Below are 12,675 nucleotides of genomic sequence, written 5' to 3' on the forward strand. Positions count from 1 at the left end.
TTTCATATTCATCATATCCAATAAATTACAGTTACTATTGTTGTTGCCACAATTATTATGCTTGTGTATATACTTTCTGCTGTCTGGCTAACACGATGAGAAAATAACTTTAGGACATGGGTCTAATTGGTAATATGTATGATCAGGATAGTTCTTGAGTGGTGGATGTGTGACTCAATCATTATATTACAGTAGCAGTTTAGAGTGTTACTGTCATAGGTCGTAAGTGCGGTGGGGTGGAATTCATCATCTCTGAGCTTAAATCTCATTTTCACTGCTTAAGACTACATGAATCTCAACAGTGGTTTACACACTCTGAAACTTATCTGCTCAAGGTAAGTGATACCACCAGTTCCACAGGGTTATTATGAGTAATAACTGAAAGATAAAAAAAAGTGGAGCAGAAAGAAATCGCCTAGTACTTACTACATACTCATGAAGAATAGTTGAATATGGTTATGAATATGAGCCACCAAGGCTCTTAACTGCTGTGAAATTCTTTCTCTACAGTATGAGGATAATAATGGTCAAGTTATCCTTTATCAAAATCCACAAGAGATGCTATATCTAATGGCACTTTCCAAATGAAAATATGTATATCAATCTAAAGCACATCACATAAAAAGTGTAAGACTCAGTATAGCACTTAGACACACATGGCCCTCGTGTGATTATCAAATTGGTGAAGAATTCCTAAACCAGTTCTATTTTCCATAGTATATTTGCTGCTCATTTTTCCTAAACCAGGTCCTTTTTCCATAGTATATTAGCTTGCATATTTTGCAAGTTGAACATTCTCCAAAGTGCTGGCCTTTTAAATCAAGGACAAATAGTACTGATATCTGACCTAACCCAGATACTCACTCCCTCTCAGGCAAGAATCCCCTTTTGTATCAGTCAATGATAAGATAGCCCGCCTTCAATAACAATCTATTTGAAATCCCAGCTTCAGAAAACAGACTCAGAAGATTCACTCCTTTTTCTCAAGGCAAATGACTGAAGAAGGGTAAAAAAGAAAGCATTGTATTGGAAAGCAGAAAAGATAAGGTAACAAAAATTTAAGTGGGTAAAAATTAGAGAAGCATTTTGGAAAGGAAATAAGAACAGTGAATAGGATTGAAAACTTCTATCAGTGGTGTGAGATTCATTCCAAGATGTCAAGATTGTTAGCCAAGGCTCTTACCAGGATGAAAACAATCACTTTTCCCTTTGTTTCTTCTTATCTGTCTTCATGCCCCTCTAGCACCAACAGCTCCTTCCAGGGATATTTATAAGGAATTATGAATTGCTTTCTAATGTGATTGTTCTAACCTTTATCCTAGAAAGGTTATGGGGCAGAAGCATTTGTTATGCGACCTGCTAGTGTCCATTCTTTCCTCCACAACTATGCCAAGCAATGCTCTGCAGGCATTAAGTGAAAGCTGTCACATCTTCACAGTTGCCTCAAGGTAAAGGGATCAAACTCTGAGCTTTCACACCACTCTACAGCCTTGCTGTGCAAACAGTTGAATGGGTACATGTTCAGCCAGGCAGCCTAGAAATTCAATGATATTAAGCAAGATGAAAATTTGGTGTTAAGTTACTCCTTGGAATATATACAATTTTATTCAATTGCAAGAGCAAGAAGCGTTTATATTAATTTTTCCCTTAGTATTTAGAGAGGCCATAAGCTAGGCCATATAATGTGAAAATAACAATAAAACTCAGCAGCACACAATGTCCTTGGACTTTCTCCAGTTATTTTTTTATTCAAGGATGAATGCCAATCATCTATTTTGTATTCAATGATTTTCCTATCTTATAAAAATTTGTTAATAGTGAAGTTTCCTTTAAATTATGTGGATACATTGTACCTTCAAAGTGGAAAAATTCTATGGATGAAGGAACTAACATTTTTCTTCTGTATTTCCCCAAAACACAAGTTTTGCTATCTTATTTACAAGATACTCAAAAGTATTGTCATCAGACTGATTAACTGACTGACTGGATGGTTTTTTATTTTTCCTCAAAGTCAAAAAGCATTCATATTTCAACAAGGACTTGTTTCTCTGTAAATCATAGATTCAGAATCACAATTTACAACAGCCATGCTCACCTGCCAAAACAACTTCAAATTAAATAGCAACTCCTGTTACAATATTTTGGAAACGTATCTGGGAAATCCAGCTGACATAGGCACAGAGTGGAAATGGTTCGGACAAGGCAAGAAAAGGCACATTGACTGGCAGGAGCATGCTCTGTTGCCTTGACAAACAAGCAAGAATTCAGCCCCAATCTGTTGGAGTCTCAAGGCTCACAAACCTGCCAGATTGCCATCTTTGTGCTGAATATAAAATAATCACAGTAGCTAGAAATGATAAATTGTGGATGGCTGCGGTGGGAAGCAACATATTTAATCAATCTCTCCTTTTCACTCTGTAGGCTGTAACCATGAAACCTAGGCTGCTACCAGGGAAGAATAGTTTCTACTTCGGGAAGCAAAAATGTCTCATTATCACTGGCTAATCGTAGCCTGGCCTTCCCCTCTATTGAACACTGAGGGTGAGCTTCTGATGAATTTCACATAATATGCTTTAGCTACTTCCAAAAGTCTATGCAATACCGTCTTTCCAAGATTTTAATTCCTTAAATTCATCACAATCTGGCCTGCACCTTAGCGACTTAGTCGTTATCTGAACTATCAATGCTTTACTGACCTTTACTCCATGTGCCAAGTTTTGTGCAGGGCATTCTATATATTCATTCTCAGACATTATTTTGGAGGCATGATGAAAAATGCATTAAATGCATAAAGCATAATATAAATTCAGGTCTGCAAGGTATTATTCCTGGAAACAGTCATTTTTAATTCTTTCATTTAGCTTGTCAGATCAAACAGCTATGATTTAACCATGGCTTTTTGCGTAGTTATTTTTGCTCTTAAATTTACTATTACATAAAGGACAAAGAAATAAGTCTTCTGTGAAGCTTAAATCATTTTAAAAAATTCATGTGACCATAGTTTCAATTTGTTTTCTTCTGTCTAAATCCCTATCACGTTCATTTCATGCTTTGGTCCTTTACTTTCTCTTCTTCCATACACACACACACACACACACACACACACACACACACACAAACACACACATACACACATACACACACAAACACACACACACACACAGACACAATTTATTACACCGTACTGGATCATTTTAGACATTTGTCACTGCTATCTTAAGAGCAATATATCACACATACAATCTATGTTTTCCTAAAAAAAACTCAGGCTCTCCCAATTCACTGTCCTTGCTCTCTTCCATGATGTAACTCAAGGTGTAAACTGGGCATAGGAGAGCCTTGGCATGATAGTTTCCATCTAAAGCACATGTTGTTCTTCTGTAGCCAAGTCTCAGAGTGATAGGGAACAGAATTCTTCAGTCAAGACACTCACATCCTTACCATGCGTGTGTCTTGACTCATGTCTAGAGATCATTCTGTCCCTCATTCTCAGAGTTTAGGAGAGCACAGTTGTTATTTTCTGCAACATGGATGAATCTATCATTGCAATGATTATTTTCAACACAATTGTTGTAGTTAGGGGTTGTACACAGAGAACAATTAGGATCAAGACATGAGTTTATAATATTATTTTTATAATGGTCACCAGGAGTTAACATAGGAAAATGTGGGAATTCTGTCTGCAACACCAAAGACATAGAATATTTAGTCAAGAACCTAAATCCCACAGCAATGTCCCAGATGAGTCCAGATAAAAACCCAGAGCTCAGGACAATGCCTCCCATGAGTCCAACTGGAAGTCCAGAGCCCACAAGGACTCACGCCAGTCTCTTTTATGGATCCCTGCCTGGAAGACCCAAGGGTCAGCGGTGGAAGCCAGAAAGTCTATGCCAGCAGGATGAAGGAGCTGTGCTAGTGGGATGAGGGTTCTACGCTGGAGCTGAGAAGTCACACTCACAACAAAGACCAGGGCTGTCCTGAAAGGCACCACAGCTGTCCTCAGTGACACGGAGGCCAGAGCTCCTCCGACAAGCACAGTCAGGTATATCCCAGGAAGCAGCGTGAGGAGTTCATACTGGAGACCAAGAGGCACACGTCTTCCCCTCCAGAGCCAGGAAGCAATGCTCAATGTGAGGACCAGAGCTCCTCCAGGAAAATCAACAGCTCAAACAGCAACTCACAGGAGAACCTACAATGCCTCTATGCAACAACACATTAACGCCTCAACCCTCAACACCTCTCTTCTTCTCCACCTATTTATCCTGGCAACTTCCTTCAGGTGGAGCATCTTCACTCGCCATGCTGATGTAATCCAGCTGGCGTTAAGTTGACCACCAGTTCTTAATCCATAACAATCCCACACAAATTAGGATCCCATCAGTCCACTGATGAAGGAAAGGCCTTAGGATCCAATTAACGATCTACAGCCTATCTCTAAGCATTATTGCATTCAGAATCAAACCCTTAATACATAAGTCTTTGAGGAGAAACTGTATTTAAAGTACAAGATGAAATGATACCATGATTGTTAATGTCTTTTCACAAGAATATGCTATCCTCAAAAACCAAAATTAAATCCTTTCATTTTGCTCCTCCAATTGCAACAAAAAGACTGGATACTATCGATTGAATGAAAGATGAACAGAAATGCATTTGGAGCTCAAATGTTGCCAATGATTTTTGAGAGGCTTTCTGTCACCTTCTTTTGTGACATGGTAAGCAAGAAAGATTAAAGGCCTGCTTGTTTCTGTTCTCATTTTTTTGCCATAAGCTTAAGGATTCAACTTCGACACTAGGTTTTCATTAGAAGTTTATGATCAAATAAGTTAAATCATTCTTCAAAATCCGTGTTCTCTGAACATAAATCTACCTTATGTCTGAATATTTTACTTCCACAATTTAAGCTTTTTCAACTATGATGCAACATTCTTAAATGGGGTCATTTTGCATGGGTTACTTTGATTTCTATTTGTTGACTCATCAGGTTTTCTGATTTAGAAGAAGAAAAAAGCAGTTATTGACAAAGCTATTTGTATACCAACTTTTCACCTCAGAAATGGAATGTTTCAAATAACTCATAAGTGAAAACACTATAATTTTAATGGCTTAATTAAGCCAGAAATAAAAAAGCAATATATTAAGAGAATGTTAGTTACAATAGCATGGGAATTGTATGGTTTTCAGCAGAGCAGTAAGAGAGGAATCAGACTTTGCAGCAAAAATAACAATACTCATAATCTGACTGTTCTTTAAAAAAAGAACTTGCTGGAGTTTACTTTTTCTACCCCGTGATTTCCTCCTGTTAGATGCTGATACTATTACATATCTTGGGAGAGTGTTGGGTGACTTGAAAATCACACAGAGTTAGCCATTTTCTTTTCTCCCCAATTCTGCTATTATAGGATAGATAAACTGATAACTGTGTGAGGTTAGTAAGCATGACACAAATGGTGCTATGCAACACTGACTTATGCAAGCCAATAAGCTTAGTCTTTCCTTGGGTCCCTAACTTGATAGAGTACTGTCAGCTTTTACCATTTGATGGAGTTAGGAGCTGATCCTTAGCACTTTTCTCCTCTTTCTACAGTATTCAATCATAAGATAATGTGATTTAGGCTGGGAATATCTCCAGGGCCTTCTGCGCTCATAGTTACGGATATTTGAATGTGATTAAGACATGAGGGGCAGTTTACAACTGCTAACTTGCTGTTAGGAGGTGGGGTTTGGTAAGATGAGAGGGCCCCTCTGGTTGTGATCTGGAAGGGTACATCTTCTTCCCTGCCTCTTCTCTTCTCTTTTTTGCTATCTGGCCTCCAATGGCATGAGCAGTTTTCCTATTGAGTATTTTTTAAAAGTTTTATTGTAATTGATAAGAAGTAATTGTACATAGCTATGGTATACCATATGATGTTTCAGATATATTGTCAAATCAGGATAATTAGCATATATCAGTCATTTTACGTGAGGTAAGAATATTTAAAATTCTTTCTTTTAGATATTTTAAAATGTACAGTACAGAGCAGTGGGTGTTGTTCACCCTGCAGCATTTCTGTGGCATGTGTGAAGTCCTGGGTTGGATTCTCAGCACCACAAAAAGAAAATAAATGTACAATGCACTGTCATTAACTGTTGTCATGGCACTGTTACAATAGAACACTGGAACTTTTTCTTCCTTTCTAGCTCTAACTTTATGTCTACTGAATCATAGCCCCTAACACACATCCAAATATGTTAACCCATATTCTACTCGTTAGTAGAATGCATCTCACTTTTTTCTATGCATCTCACTTTTTTAGAATCCATGAATAAAGGAGATAATGTGGCATTTGTCTCTCTGTGTCTGGCTTGTTTCATTTAACTTAAATCCTCTAGTTTGATTCATATTGTTGTGAACAACATAATTTTATATTTTTAAAATCTTTGTGCTTCTCTTATATTCTTAATGAAACCTAAGTCATGGCTACATTGTGTTATTAACCTATGCATATTGATGGATTTATTTATAATGACATGATTGTTGGTGCTGATCAGAATCTCAGTCCTTATATTTCAGGAAGAAAAATGTTTCCCAAAATTCTGTTGTTGAACTTTGGTGATATGGAGTTGATTTCCTCCTAAAGAAACAAAAATGAGAAACCTTCTAGGAAGCTAGTAGGGGTCATAGATGGCTGACAAAATGTTACCCAAGACTGTCTGATACGGTACATTTGAAACCATTGTAAGACAAAAGAAGAATGGTGCTTATTTTCCAGTTTACCAAAGCATCAGAGATGTCTTCAAGGGGACATTCAGAACTGTGGTCAAAGAATTAATATTTCACAATTCTTTGAACACTGTTGACAGAGAGCATGGAAACTGCCTTCGTTAGAGCAACCTCAATAACAGTAGGTGACTCGACTTAATTTTATATGGCAATACTGGCTCCTGTATCTAAAAGGACCCAGATGAACACTTGAGTTGCTTCTCTTTCCTGTATCCCCTAGTGGCAGCATCTTCTCTATTTTTGAGAAAGAAGAGATCTGACCTCGCTATGAGTTAGTTGCTGAATGCTGGTTTATTTCTTATTGACAATCCTTATGAGCTTGCCACTCTTTCAGACACACAGTGCTATGAGCCAGGCTTGACTGCACAGTGTACAAATGAAATCCAACAAAACCAAACAGAAGGCATCCTAGGAGAGGCTCTGCTGGTACTGCAGTGGCCACAGAGAGCAAAACATTAAGTATTAAGAAAGCAAATCATACTCTAAGAATGGATTCACGTAATGCCAATAATTCATGAATGCTCTCCATCATGCAAAAAAAAACAAAACAAAACAAAACAAAACAAAACAAAACATGCATTTCAATATGCTTTTTTGAAGTACTTTTATATAATGTTATAATTCAGTGGAATAATAAATAAGCATTGACTGATGAATAAAGTTTAAGACACAGAGTGAAGCCTGTGAGCAGAAAGAGCTCAGTTTTTAAATTCAAATAAAAAATAGATTCATTTCGAGTTCAGATTTCAGAAAGTGAGAAACTTCTACAGTAGAGTATAAGGGAAACCAAATCCTCTGAGAAGCCTCTGACCACTGATAAACCTACAAATATGTATTTCAGTTCACTATGACTATAATAAATGGATAATGAAATATTGGCCTTTGGCCTCCTTTGACTTCCTGTCATCCACCTCATTGATCCATGAGGTTGTCCCTGTATGGGGGTGTGGGGGGGGTCCTATGCACTTGCATTGTTTGGCAGTTGTTTGCAATCAGAGGTCTGTCAGACCCAGTGCTCCAGTTTCATAACTGTAATTGGATTGTCTGACGTCCTACTCAGTTGGAATCTGCCTTTTCTTATTTCTCTTTTTGAAAAAAAAATCAATAAATGGTTTCTGATGCATTTAGAAGAGAGAAACCAGGATTTACTGTACTATGGAACTAACATTTTCAATATTTAACTCACCCCCAATCTTGAGGCCTGGGAAAGCCAATGCATAGGCTTTGAATTAATTGACTTGTCTGGTCTCTCAGATGTGCAGTAATGTGAGCACATTTTATGATGGAAATCAAAGAGCTTTGTCACACCCTGAATTTTACACATATGCATAGAAATGAGTTTTCCCCCCATTGCTCAATCAGTAATGAAGTTATTGAAAATACGAATAACTTTATGTTTAAGCCTGAAGCTGAAACTTTTAAAACACTATGAGTATAAATGTATACGGAAATTTTTAAGCAAATATACAGTTCACACACACACACACACATATATTTAACACAAAGACCTGAATCAGGAGACATTTCTCTGTATTTAATAGCAGAACATATTCGGTGTAATTCTGCAAGTATATCCTGCCTCTGTGGAATTGTGCTAGAAGATAAAATTCCAAAGATGAGCAAGACAGCATACCTATCCACCAAAAGTCCTGAAGAAAATAGAAATTTTTCTAAAAATAATCAGTTAATCCTCATATCTTAGCTTTTGGCTAATAGTTCAGTTCCTTTTAGGATCAGATTTGCAGTCCTGCCTCTGTATTGACTATATTTCAAAATAATACAGGATATTGACTAAAGACTTGGGGTTGCCTACTTAAAATCAGATTCATTCCACATTTCATTGCTATCTAAGTATTCATTCTGTAAGAGTTACAGGTTTTTTTCACTGCATGGAGTCCTCTGAAGCATTTTCTAATAACTGCTACTAGAGACCGGATTCTAGACTGAGTGGGTCATTGGTTTGTTCCATTAAGACAGCTCTGAGTTTTAATGGATAGGTACATACTCTTTGGAAGAAAAAGAAAATAAAATATATTGGAGACAAACTATAATATTTGTGGTAGCTTTTAGATAATTAAACTGGCATGTAGAATTTACTGTTTTATCTTTTATGTTTGTCAAACATGAGATTTGAATTCAATAAATATGAAAGGAAGGAAGTTTTCCTAGTCATAAATATGTATTTTTGAAAATGTTACCACCAAATTTAGAAGCTAGTTTTCTGCATTTTCAAGCAAGTTTGTCAAGAGAGCAGAGAGGAGTTAAATTAGAACAAGAATGCTTGGGGCAGAAGTCAGTTCAGGACTTCAGCTCAGGAAGGGATTAACAGATATTGCTGGACAACCTGCCATACAGCCTGAGATTTCTCCTTGTTTGTTCATCTTATCGCTATGGCTATATTTGCTTTTGACCTCAATAGCATTCTCCCGTCTGCAGGCTTCCCACAGCCCCTGATTGAAAAAGCCAGGAAAAATACCACCTCGTTACGTGCCAAGTGAAAGCTTGAAGAAAATGTTTCTTGACAGTGGTTTGAACTATCTAGATTAGAGCTTTAGTTTTGTGGGGAAAAATAACTAGGCAAGTAACCTATTCCGTTTAATTATATTAATTTCCTTTAACTGTAAAAACTGGGAAATTTTTTCAGTTCTTTGGTTCAATGATATATTATTATATTAGTGGGACAAGACATTTTCACATGGTTGGACATTTAAAGTTGTTTTTTGAGTACTCTGATTGACACATAGGTGTGTCCCTATAGGAACCATGTGTCCATATTGATGAAATCACTAATTTAGGAGCAAGAAATATTTAGGTAAGGCTTTCTATAGTCTGGCCAGCAAACTGTTTGACAAGATGTTGCTTGGATTTTAAAGAGAAAATTTCCATGTTAAGTAAACCTTCATATATTGTAAAACAAATTTTTCTTTTAAGAATTCATTTCGACCACTTTTATAGTAAAGTATCTAAAAAATTCTGCAGCAAATGAAATCAATTATTTAAATCGATTAATTAGGGAATGTGGTGCTAGATCATCAAATACTTTTTCTGATCAAATTCTTGTTAGCATTTGGTAGCACAGCAATGTTTCCTGATTTCCTGGAATACAGTTTGAAAATCCAGCACCAGACCTGGAGTGGCTTTGAGACTTGTAATATATGTGCCCTTCAAGGAGTTAACCCAGGTCCTGACCCATATGGAGTTACATATCTAAACAAAAATTGACAGGTTTAGACACACGGTTTGCAATCTACTTCTCATAGAGTGCATACTGTTCTGAAGGAAATTATATCTACTTTTCTCATCCAGAAAACTGTCATTTTATAAAATAAGCTATGCACTACGAGTTTTGAATAAATTCAGATATTTTCCTTAGAATACGTAACAACTGAGGCATACAATTCTGAACACTGGGATATTATCTTTCTTCAAAGGTATATAGCTCTCTCTTGTGTTAAACTTCATTTTACTCTAATGTATCTCTAATAATTGTCTGTGGTTGCTGGAATGCATATCATCAGCAGTCTACTTTTTTGTTTCCTTAACCTGTTTTTCTGCACCCAATGTGGAAGCCTGTAGCCTGTGATGCCTCTGTGAATATTATCTGTGAATATCAATAAACATAAATCCATAGCCAACAGTGAAAGCTTTCTTTATTCTGTCAGGGAATGGTGGTATTATTCAGACACAGTTGTAGAGCAAGCTTCAAACAAGATACCATCTAAGACTCAAGTTTCTAGGTTGCACTAATATCAGTGGTGTGTAGTCACCACTGCAAAGGGAGAGCAGAGATGTGTGAACATGGCTGCAACTCACTTGGCTTCAGGGGGTTTGGATTGTGAGTTGTCATAGACTAATCCTCTTCCAGTATTCAGAATGCTTCCCTCTTCAACACCCCTCAGGTCTGTAGGCCCATTTACATCACCTCTTTTTTCTCTCTTCTGTGTCTTTGTGATCATCCTTTTTCTTCTTCTTCTATATAGCTCAGACTGGCCTGGAATCTGCTATTGAATACCAGGCTTCTTTTGACCTTGAGATCCCCCTGCCTTAGTCTCCCAGGTAATGGATTTGTAGGTGTGCACCACTGCACCTGGCTAAAAATCTGCCTCTATTGCTTTAATACTTTTAGAATATTAAACATATAAACATGTTTAAAAGTAAATGTATTTAAAACTCTTCTATTTTAAAAGGAACTTCATCCTCACTTCTACTTTTTCCTGTCTTATCTCTGACTTCTTTTTGTGGAGAAGCTACTTGGATTAGTATTATATACTCTCCTCTCTTCTCTACTTCTTCACCTCCCTTGGAACTCTACCTCTAATAATGGCTAGTCCTTAAGATAATCTTCCTTGATCTCTCACTTGATATTTGCAACTGGACTCCCTTTGTGCCTTTCTTCCTCCTCTGTTTATTATTTCCATCCACTGCTATTATGTTGTTCACATTCATTTCTTTTGGCAAGAGATGGATTCTGTGTCTTAATCATTTGGTATAGTACCTGAGGTCAACAGGCAATGTGGATTTATTGCTTAATAGCCTCAAATATATAGCTCTTCAAATGTTAAAAATAGAATTACTAAATGATCCAGGAATTCCACCTCTGCATATTTAGCTGAAGGAAATAAAATAAATAGCATGTTGAAGAAATATCTGCATTTCCATACTTATATCAGTGCTAGCCCAAATAACAAGATATAGAATCAGTCTAAAAAATCATATTGCTAAGTGATCCAACAATACTGCTCCTGCATATATATCCAAAGGAAATAAAACAATACATAGAATAAATATCTGTATCTATATCTATATTTGTAGCTGCTATTCCCAATATCCAACATATAGAAACAAATTAAGTATCCATCAGTAAATGAAGTTATAGAAAAAATATATCTAGCTATATATGTTAAAATACTACTCTTCCATGAAAAAAATGACATCTTGGCATTTGTATTTCTGATAAAACAAATGAACCTAAAGATCATTATGTTAAGTGAAATAATCCAGGCATAGAAAGACAAGTAACTATGTAACATTACTCATATGTGTACCCCATAGAGAGTATAAGAGTAGACATCAGAGAAATGGAAAGGTAAGGGCTGGGAAGATGGGGAGAGGTGGATCAAAAATGATATATATTCAAAGTTAGCAGGAATAAGTATCAATAAGTTTATCACACAACAAAGGGACCATAGCTGATGAAAATATATTGCATTCTTGAAAAATATAAGGACTGGAGGCTATGTGGCCTGATCATTAAAATGGTAACTATGTGAGGCAGTACTTTGATTAATTAGCTGGATTCAATCATTCCACAGGTGTATATACTTCATAACATTGCACCAAGTCAAATTTCTAAAGCTAGCATGGAGGAAAGAGATAGAAAAGCTCCCTGTTTGCAAATCCTCTATGAATTTTATGCTCTAAGCCTCTGATAAATACAGTGGTGTTACACAATTAACTTTCTTGTACTCAGGAGAGCAACTTAGGGTTTCTGGCAACTTAGCACTGACTAATCTTAATTATCTTTTGACCTATGCTATTTGCATTTGGGGCAAAGGGATTGTTAGTAATATAGAAATTTAAAGTATGAACATTATAAAGCATATAGGTTATGTAAAGGAAATTAGATTTTTATAAGAATAAAATGAAAGTTAATAAGTATAGTCCCTATGACTTTGCTAAATAAATATTTCAAAAATTTTAATACAGAATTTTTTCTAATGTTTACAATGAGCCTAAATGATATGTTCAAAGTTTCTTACCAGACTACTTATTTATAAATCTGAATCTGAAATTTTTATCCTTCTTTAGCCTGACAAACATTGGTAAATGTAGTTGGTGCCACAACTACAACCAAGAACACATTGACCCCAGATAAAAGTTGATTTCAAGCCCTCAGTTTATCCTATTGTTCT

The sequence above is a fragment of the Cavia porcellus genome, unplaced genomic scaffold (genome assembly GCF_034190915.1).
Source record: "Cavia porcellus strain 051 isolate PalLab524CR breed Dunkin Hartley unplaced genomic scaffold, mCavPor4.1 scaffold_15, whole genome shotgun sequence".
Taxonomy (NCBI): Eukaryota; Metazoa; Chordata; class Mammalia; order Rodentia; family Caviidae; genus Cavia; species Cavia porcellus.